The following is a 10,254-nucleotide window of genomic DNA, read 5'->3' as shown; positions in this document are numbered from 1 at the left end:
CTCTGGTATCAAAAGGGTAATCGTATATATCAGGATTATAGTAAGGCTACTTCGAATGAAAAGTCGAAGTTGACTTGCGGGAGCTGTGACAAAATTAGCTACCTTGAAAAGGGATCGCAAAAATTATTTTTGCTAATAAATGCCAAAGGATCTGACGCGGCTACGTGTTAAACTTTTACTCAGTTGTTGAGAGTTTCTCAGGTGCATAACTATATGCATAAATCTTTCCTTCCGTAGATGAAGTGCGGTTGGTTCATCCTCTCGATTGAGGTGTTTTCAAGAATCATGAAAGGTTTGAACGCAGAATGTAATCGTGAAGATACAAATGAGGTTTAAGACGAAATCAAGTGGCAAACTTGAAGAATTGTTTAGTTTCATATGTTATAATCAATATTTTAATTCATTTTAATTGTCCAGTGTTGATAGTCCACAGTTACAAGTCCACAGTTAGCATTTCAATAATTCATATATAATATTCGAATTAATTAATCCGTGTCGTGACCCGTATACGTCTCAGACTCGATCACAACTCAAATTATATATATTATTGTAGAATCAACCTCAACCCTGTATAGAGAACTCGTTCATTACTGCATATAGAGTGTCTATGGTTATTCCAAATAATATATATAAATGCGTCGTTATGATATGTCAAAACTTTGTATACGTGTCCCGATATTTAAAGTGCGTAAAATAAATAACAGAAATTAAATAACAATAAATAAAGTGCGTAAATTAAATAACATAAATTAAATGACTATAAATAAAATTGCGAGAATGTAAATTGCGATAAACAAACTGCGTTAAATAAATTGCGATAATTAAATGGTAATACGAAATTAACAGTTAGCTAGGATCAGTTAGCTAGGATTTTGTTAGCGTGGATTCTTAATAGAATTTCATATTGTTAATTAACTGTTTCTAATCAATTTTTATTGTGTCCATTATTTCTTCATTATGCCACTTGTTGGATTCTGATAGGTCAAAATCCAAATATGTAATTGGATGAATATGGTTATTCTGTGGTGAACGGATTTGTATATTGGTGGATGTAAGTAGGATAGTATATGACTGTTGAAACAGATTCAAAGAACGTACAATGTAACTTATTAATGTAAAATTTAAATAGTCCTCGGGTATTACCTACCCGTTAAAATATTTTCACCATTAACAGTTTATACAAGAGAATTTTTAATTACAATCTTTATGAAAACATATGTACATATTTATTTTCTTCAGATGTATTCATGGATTTAATGAGTTAATATGATATTAAACTCATTTTCTTTTCGGTTGAAACTAGAATAAATAATCTCTAAAACTTTAGAGATTACATATTCGCCATGTCGAACGAAGATAAATGAGGCAGAACGATACGTAGAACGAAGATCATACTCAAAGTACATATGATGATATTGAAGCATGGATTGTTGATGGTACTGGTGCTGTTATTGGTTGTACTGTTTGTTGGGATTTAACAAGTTCATATATCTTAAAACCTTTTAAGAATCATAATAAACGGAAGCGTGTAAAATCAAATTTAACTTGTTAGTCATTCAACCATTTTAAATGTAAATCCCATGGATCAAGTTGTGAAATAATACTTACTAATTAACAAGAAAGGATAGTATTATACCTCCTCAAAGCAAGTTTGAGGGCTGCAATAAATGGGCAGAAAGTTTGATGAAGTTGATGATAATAAGAGCTCCAACTTGAACCTACAAGTGTGCAAAACTCCAACCCTTTAATGTACCAATGCACCTTGAAGTTGCTAGACCTTAATCACCCTTAAAACCAAGCTTTAAGCCCTTTTCTTCTCTTTGTAAAAATCGGCCAGCAGCACTTTTAAAAGGTGCAGTAACTAGTGAAGGAGATGATGGTGAATTGAGTCTCAAAACAATGAAACCTCAAGAGGTAATACCCCAAACTTGTACCCAACACCTAATACTATGGTTAGGATTTTTGACACTTGAAATATAAGCCTTCAAACAAGCCCAAGAACACTCCCTTCACTCTCAAAATTTTGGCCAGACTGCAGCAAGAAAAGAAATGAGAGTGTTTTCCTTGTTTTTGGTAATGTTTGAATGCATATTCTTCTCTTTCTTGAGTCAAAGCATAAGTATATAAGTTAAGCATGTTCTTGTAATATTGTGCCATCTTAAAAGTAGTAAAAGAGCATGTGTGAGACCTCCTTGGTCTCAACAAAACCGTCCCCCATGGGGAGTGTTGCAAAATTTGTCACTTGCATTTTTAATTAAACTTGTAACATGTAATGCCATGCCCTTTTATTACTTACATTTATAAAACAATTGTTTTATAAATGTATCACAATATAACTACTTAAACTTATTAATAATTGAATGCTTATCATATAAATTATCCAAATAATTTTATCTCAGGTAATAATGTTTTAGAAAACCGTTTTTCTAAAATTCAAGTGTCGCGTATTTATTTAACGACCCAATCGTTAAGATTAAATACATTTAAGGTGTTGGTAAGTTTGTTATTGGGTATGACCCGACTTGGATCATAACATGTTAGCCACGTTAATTTAATATGTCTCTCGGGCATACGAAATACCTTCAATCTCCCACTTGCACGAGAAACATAAGAAATTAATGCAAGTGATGGATACAGCCTAACACACCGTCCATCACCCCTAATATGTTATGACTTTGTGCCATTCAATAACATCATCCCTTTCGAGTTCCCATCTCGAATATGATTAGGTGAATCTTTCATTATTTCCTTTCGTCCTAGATGTCATGTTAAATCCAAGAGATACAGAGTGATCACTCTCTTATAGATTTAACTTTTCAGGCCTTAGACATCTGACTCTCAACGAATAAGAGGGACAAATTCCATCTTGACTACATACGTCCTAGATATACACTTTGTAATATACCTGAGTTCTTCCTTATGTACTACCATGTTTCAGAATAGCGAAGGAAAGAATCAAGGCACAGTACTTGGTGAATATCCGAACCCAATATGTATCTTAGGTCAGAGGATACAATGATACTCGCCTTTACTCAAGATTACATGTGATCAACCACAAAGGCTCTATACAGTGATTCTTGAGAGCGGGTCTTCCAATATTTGTTTCCCACAAATATCTATGAACCTTGGTTGCAACCTTGCCCCACATTCAACCTATGAATGTATACCAATCCAAGTTCATAATAGTCTAAACCTCACACTTGTTCCCACAAATGTGATCGACTACGGAAATTTAGAATAGTTGCTTATTCATGGATGAAATATGCAAAATAGGAACATAACTCAAATAAATTAACACCATAGTTATATTAATGAGTTTGAATAATTTCGTTCCGGTACAATACATAAAATAGATCATGACCAATCACTAGAATATCGAAGCCCTAATGCACAAACATGTCCTGCATGTTTTGGTCCATGTAAGAGCTTCGTGAGAGGATCCGCCATATTAAGATCTGTGTGAACTTTGCGAATACATATCTTCCCCTTTTCAACTTCATCCCTTATGTAGTTGAATCTCCGCTCAATGTGACGGGTCTTTTGATGAGCACGAGGTTCCTTGATTTGAGCAATCGCACCCTCGTTGTCACAAAAGATCTCAAGAGGGTCCTGAATGGAAGGGACTACTCCTAAGTCGTCGATGAATTTCTTCATCCATGCAGCTTCCTGAGCTGCCAATGATGCGGCGATGTACTCCGACTCTGTAGTGGATAGAGCAACAACATCCTGTTTTGAACTCTTCCAAGAGACCGCACCTCCATTTAATGTGAAGACATAGCCGGATTGTGATCGAGAGTCATCTCGATCAGTTTGGAAACTCGCGTCCACGTAACCTTTTACAGCGAGTTCCTCCTCACCAGACCCATATATTAGAAACATATCCTTAGTCCTCCTAAGGTATTTTAATATACTTTTAACAGCAATCCAATGACTGTTTCCTGGGTTATTCTGGTATCTACTTGTCAAGCTTAGAGCGCATGACACATCCGGTCTAGTACATATCATTGCATACATGATAGACCCAATAGCAGATGCGTATGGGACTTTCTTCATTCTCTCTTGTTCATCTTTCGTGGTAGGACACTGAGATGAACTGAGAACGGTTCCTCTTTGAATAGGTACCAATCCTTTCTTAGAGTTTTCCATCTTGAACCTTTTCAAGATTTTGTCAATGTATGTACTTTGACTTAAACCTATCAATCTCTTGGATCTATTCCTATAGATCCCAATCCCCAATATGTATTGCGCTTCTCCAAGATCCTTAATGGAGAAGCAACCTTTTAGCCAAGTTTTGACCTCTTGCATTGTGGTTATATCATTCCCAAACAATAATATATCATCCACATATAGCACAAGGAACATTATAGAGCTCCCACTAGCCTTTTTGTATACACAAGCTTCATCACCATTTTTAATGAAGCCAAATATCTTTGCCTCTTCATTAAAACGATGATTCCACATTCTAGATGCTTGTTTCAATCCGTAGATTGATTTCTTTAACTTGCATACCTTTTTAGGATTTTTCGGATCAACAAAACCTTCGGGCTGTACCATATAAACATCTTCCTCAAGATATCCATTTAGGAAAGCGGTTTTGACATCCATTTCCCATATTTCATAGTCATAGTGAGCAGCAATGGCAAATAATATCCTAATAGACTTTAGCATTGCCACTGGCGAGAAAGTTTCATCATAATCAATCCCTTGAGTTTGAGTGAAACCTTTTGCTACAAGTCTAGCTTTGTATGTATCCAAGTTTCCATGTATGTCGGTTTTCATTTTGAAAAGCCATTTACAATCAACTAGCCTAGAGCCAGGAGGTTGTGTAACAAGTTCCCAAACTTGGTTGTCATACATGGATTGCATCTCAGATTTCATGGCTTCCTGCCATTTATCTTTATCAATCCTTGATAAAGCATCTTGGTAGTTTGTTGGTTCATCCAAATCAACTGTATAGCAACCATCTATGAGAAAACCATATCTCTCAGGAGGATTGCTAATCCTACCAGATCTACGAATGTCTTGTGTATTTTGATCATCCATTTGATCACTATCAACATTTTCATGATGAGTGCTAGTGTCAACCAATTGTGTATCATCTATTTGATCTTGAACCTCTTCAAGATCTATCTTCCTTTCACTACTTCCTTCCATTAGGAACTTAGTTTCAAGGAATTCCGCCTTCCGAGCAACAAATACATTCTGCTCAGATGGATCATAGAAATAATATCCCATATTATCCTTGGGATATCCTATGAAGATACACTTCGTGGATCGAGCATTCAACTTATTAGGGATGTAATGCTTAGGATAAGCTTCACATCCCCATACCTTTAAGTATGATAGGGATGGAGGTTTTCCAAACCACATCTCATGAGGTGTTCGTTCCACTTTCTTGGTTGGGTCCATATTTAAAATACGAGCCGCGGAGCATAGACAATAACCCCAAAATGATAGAGGTAACGTGCTTCTAGCCATCATAGATCGAACCATATCCATTAGGGTTCAGTTCCTCCTTTCGGAAACTCCATTAAGTTGGGGTGTTCCAGGTGGAGTAAGTTGTGAGATAATCCCACAACTCCTAAGATGATCTTGGAAAGCATCGCTTAGGTATTCACCTCCTCTATCGGTACGAAGTACCTTGATCGTCTTATTGAGTTGATTTTGTACTTCGCTTTGATATTCTTTGAATGCTTCAAAAGTTTCGTCCTTATGTCTTAACAAGTAGACATACCCAAAACGACTGAAGTCATCAATGAAAGTAACGAAGTATCTTTCACCATTCCTAGCTATGGGCTTAAAGGGTCCACATACATCTGAATGTATTAATTCCAATAAGTCCTTAGCCCTTTCATTGGTCCCTTTGAAAGGTGCTTTAGTCATTTTGCCTTGTAAACAAGATTCACACACATCAAACGAGTCCATCTTATTTGATTTCAAGAGTCCATTCTTTTGAAGTGTATGCATTCGGTTTTTATTTATGTGACCAAGGCGACAATGCCATAAGTAGGAATCACTCAAATCCCTTTTGAGTTTCTTGGTGCTAGTATGGTATATAGAGCTCGATGATGTGTCATCATGAACCAATTCATAAATTCCATTTGAAGGCGAAGCCTTGAAATAGAATACATTATCTTTAGAAACATGAATATCATCATCAATAAAATTAACAACGTAACCACATTGTTTTAAGCGAGAAATAGAAATAATGTTTCTACACAAATCCGGAGCATACAAAACATTTTCTAAAATAAGTTCCAATCCGCTTGGAAGCTTCAAAATAAAATCTCCTTGAGCTTTAACATGCACCTTTGCACCATTGCCCATTTAGAGACTTGATGTTCCCGCCTTATGATCACTTCTTTTGAACCCCTGCAAAGAATTGCAAATATGAGTTCCACATCCCGTGTCTAATACCCATGTATTAGAAGAAGTAATACTAAGCTCTATATATACCATATACATATTACCTGAGGTTTGCCCTGCATCCCTCTTGTCCTTCAACTCCTTAAGATAGACCGGACAGTTTCGTTTCCAATGACCCATCTCACCGCAACCGAAACATGGGTCTTCTTTGGGGTTTGCCTTCTCGGCTACCTTTTGCTTCTTAGCCTTGTTGATGGTTGGGGTAACCATCTTCCCTTTCCCTTTGCCTTGATGGGCGGGTCCTTTTCTCTTGGCCACCTTTGGCTTAGAGGTGTTACCTTTTGACCCACCTTGATCGATTGCTAACACGGGTAAAGCCCTTTTACCCATGCTAGTTTCCGCCGTTCTAAGCATACCGTGAAGCTCACCTATGCTCTTATCCATCCCATTCATATTGTAATTAATTACAAATTGATCAAACCTTTTTGATAGGGAGTTAAGGATAAGATCGGTGGCTAACTCATTTGATATGTTTAGGTTAAGACGGTTAGCACGATCGATAAGGCTTTTCATCTTAAGTACATAAGATGAAACCGATTGGGTATCGTCCATACGACAAGCATGTAGCGCCCGAACCGTTTCGAAACGCTCGACACGCGCTTGTTGGAGGAACATCTCCTTCAATTGCGTTATCATGTCGTATGCACTATGATGCTCGAAATCCTTTTGGAGTTCGGGTATCACAGTCCCAAGCATTAAGCATGAGACTTGAAGGGAGTCGTGGCAATACTTATCATAAGAGGCCATTGCTTCCACATCATTCTCATCCGGTTGATCGGGAATGGGGTCCTCAAGTACATACGCTTTATCCTCTTGTTTGAGGACAATCCGAAGATTGCGGAACCAATCCATAAAGTTGGTATGGTTAAGTTTGTCTTTCTCGAGGAGAGACCGTAATGATAGGTTGTTCATGTTAAGTGGTGCGTTAGGAATGTTGTTGTTGTTATTGGCGGCCATCTACAAAATTAACAAAGTTCGTTTAAGTATCGATTTTAATTTAACATTCAATACCCTTTAAATCCAATTGAATTATTAAATTCTAGAATCCAACGATAAACCAAATTTCGGTTAGGTGACCTTTATCCCGCAATTGATTTAGCTAGGTAGTCAATAAATGACAATTGCAATCCATTTGCAACTTCTAGAGTATGGGATCATGCAATCCTTTTGCATGGCATATTTATCCCATCAACGCCTATTTGTTCCTCATGCTTCGGTGACCCTAAGTTCGTGATTCCCAAATCAAGTCGTCCTACTTGTGTAAACGTGTAAACTTAACATACAAGTGGTTAGGTGACCTTTATCCCACATGTATGCGAAGTGTACCTTATTCATATTAGTTCGCTCATGACGGTTAGGTGACCTTTATCCCATCAAGAGTTTCCTAATGCGTCTAAGTGTTTCCACAAAAGGGTGGCGTTTAACTTGTTTACCTTGTTAGTGAAAGGGATTTTAAGTTTTCGTTAATTCTAGTTTTGAGAAAACATTTATGCCATTCACTAACATGCATTTAGTGTATGGTACTTATGAAAAACCAATTTCATGTCTTGTAATTTAGCCAATTACTTGATATAAACCATTTTATATACGTTATCCTTTTCTTGTTCTTAATAACCATTTATTAAGGTTTTTAGTTGCTTTCAATTTAACCAATTAAATTGTCATTTTGCATGTACTTAGAACGTCTAATTTAACCAATTAAATTGTCATTTTGTTTGTTGTTATTTTGTGATTAATTGTATCAACCAAACATACAAAACAATAATCATACAAACAACCACACATGCAAAATAAGTATGTTCACAATCTAGCCATTTTGGTGGACGTTTGTTTAGCCGAAAACAAACGTCACCGGTTAAGGGGTTTCAACACAAAGCAAGAGATTTCCAATCTCCCACTTAACCTTGCATCCAAATGCTCCTTGTGTTCTTCAAGTCTTCATGATCTTGTTCTTCATTTTTACAAAATATGTATCCTAATACATTTTTATCTAGAAAATGAAATACAACCTATTCTATTTTACATACCAAATGTAAAACAAATTACATAGCCAAAATAATAATTATTACATGCCAATTGAATGAATAATATTACATACCAAATGAATATAACAAATCAACCAAATATAGCATGCAATCAACACAAGGTCAAGGCTAGGATTGTGAACTTTAACATGCAACCAAAATGACCAAAATGACAAGTTCCAAACCCCTTTTGGAACATCCAAAATTTCGGCCATCATATCAAACCCACCCAAACCCGACAATTTTTGTATTCCATTTTCATGCATGTACTTGGAATGCAAATATAGTGGGTTTAAAGACAACAATTCGAAGCATATTTCAACAACTTCGGCTCTAGATACCATTGTTGGGATTTAACAAGTTCATATATCTTAAAACCTTTTAAGAATCATAATAAACGGAAGCGTGTAAAATCAAATTTAACTTGTTAGTCATTCAACCATTTTAAATGTAAATCCCATGGATCAAGTTGTGAAATAATACTTACTAATTAACAAGAAAGGATAGTATTATACCTCCTCAAAGCAAGTTTGAGGGCTGCAATAAATGGGCAGAAAGTTTGATGAAGTTGATGATAATAAGAGCTCCAACTTGAACCTACAAGTGTGCAAAACTCCAACCCTTTAATGTACCAATGCACCTTGAAGTTGCTAGACCTTAATCACCCTTAAAACCAAGCTTTAAGCCCTTTTCTTCTCTTTGTAAAAATCGGCCAGCAGCACTTTTAAAAGGTGCAGTAACTAGTGAAGGAGATGATGGTGAATTGAGTCTCAAAACAATGAAACCTCAAGAGGTAATACCCCAAACTTGTACCCAACACCTAATACTATGGTTAGGATTTTTGACACTTGAAATATAAGCCTTCAAACAAGCCCAAGAACACTCCCTTCACTCTCAAAATTTCGGCCAGACTGCAGCAAGAAAAGAAATGAGAGTGTTTTCCTTGTTTTTGGTAATGTTTGAATGCATATTCTTCTCTTTCTTGAGTCAAAGCATAAGTATATAAGTTAAGCATGTTCTTGTAATATTGTGCCATCTTAAAAGTAGTAAAAGAGCATGTGTGAGACCTCCTTGGTCTCAACAAAACCGTCCCCCATGGGGAGTGTTGCAAAATTTGTCACTTGCATTTTTAATTAAACTTGTAACATGTAATGCCATGCCCTTTTATTACTTACATTTATAAAACAATTGTTTTATAAATGTATCACAATATAACTACTTAAACTTATTAATAATTGAATGCTTATCATATAAATTATCCAAATAATTTTATCTCAGGTAATAATGTTTTAGAAAACCGTTTTTCTAAAATTCAAGTGTCGCGTATTTATTTAACGACCCAATCGTTAAGATTAAATACATTTAAGGTGTTGGTAAGTTTGTTATTGGGTATGACCCAACTTGGATCATAACATGTTAGCCACGTTAATTTAATATGTCTCTCGGGCATACGAAATACCTTCACTGTTGGTGCCGGTGATGTTGCTGAAGCTGGTACATTTTGCACCATATTCTCCGAATTGATTATTTGAGCGCGAAGTTCGTTGACTTATTACTCCAGGATGATTGTCGATCGGAACGAGCGGATGAATAGGGTTCAGAATTATGGATAGAATATAATCTTGTCGAGTTACCCTGGAAATGAGACTGAAGATGGTGTCTCGAACAGGTTCGCCGGTAAACGCTTCAGGTTCATTGTCAAGAGGTGAATTCGGTTGATGGAAAAGATCGCTTTCTTCGCGTCTCCATTGATTAAGTCGACTACGAACTCATCAGATGAATTGGGTATGGATGATTGGTTGAT

Source organism: Rutidosis leptorrhynchoides, chromosome 7, assembly GCF_046630445.1.
Source record: "Rutidosis leptorrhynchoides isolate AG116_Rl617_1_P2 chromosome 7, CSIRO_AGI_Rlap_v1, whole genome shotgun sequence".
Lineage (NCBI taxonomy): Eukaryota > Viridiplantae > Streptophyta > Magnoliopsida > Asterales > Asteraceae > Rutidosis > Rutidosis leptorrhynchoides.
Note: the sequence above shows the minus strand (reverse complement) of the source record.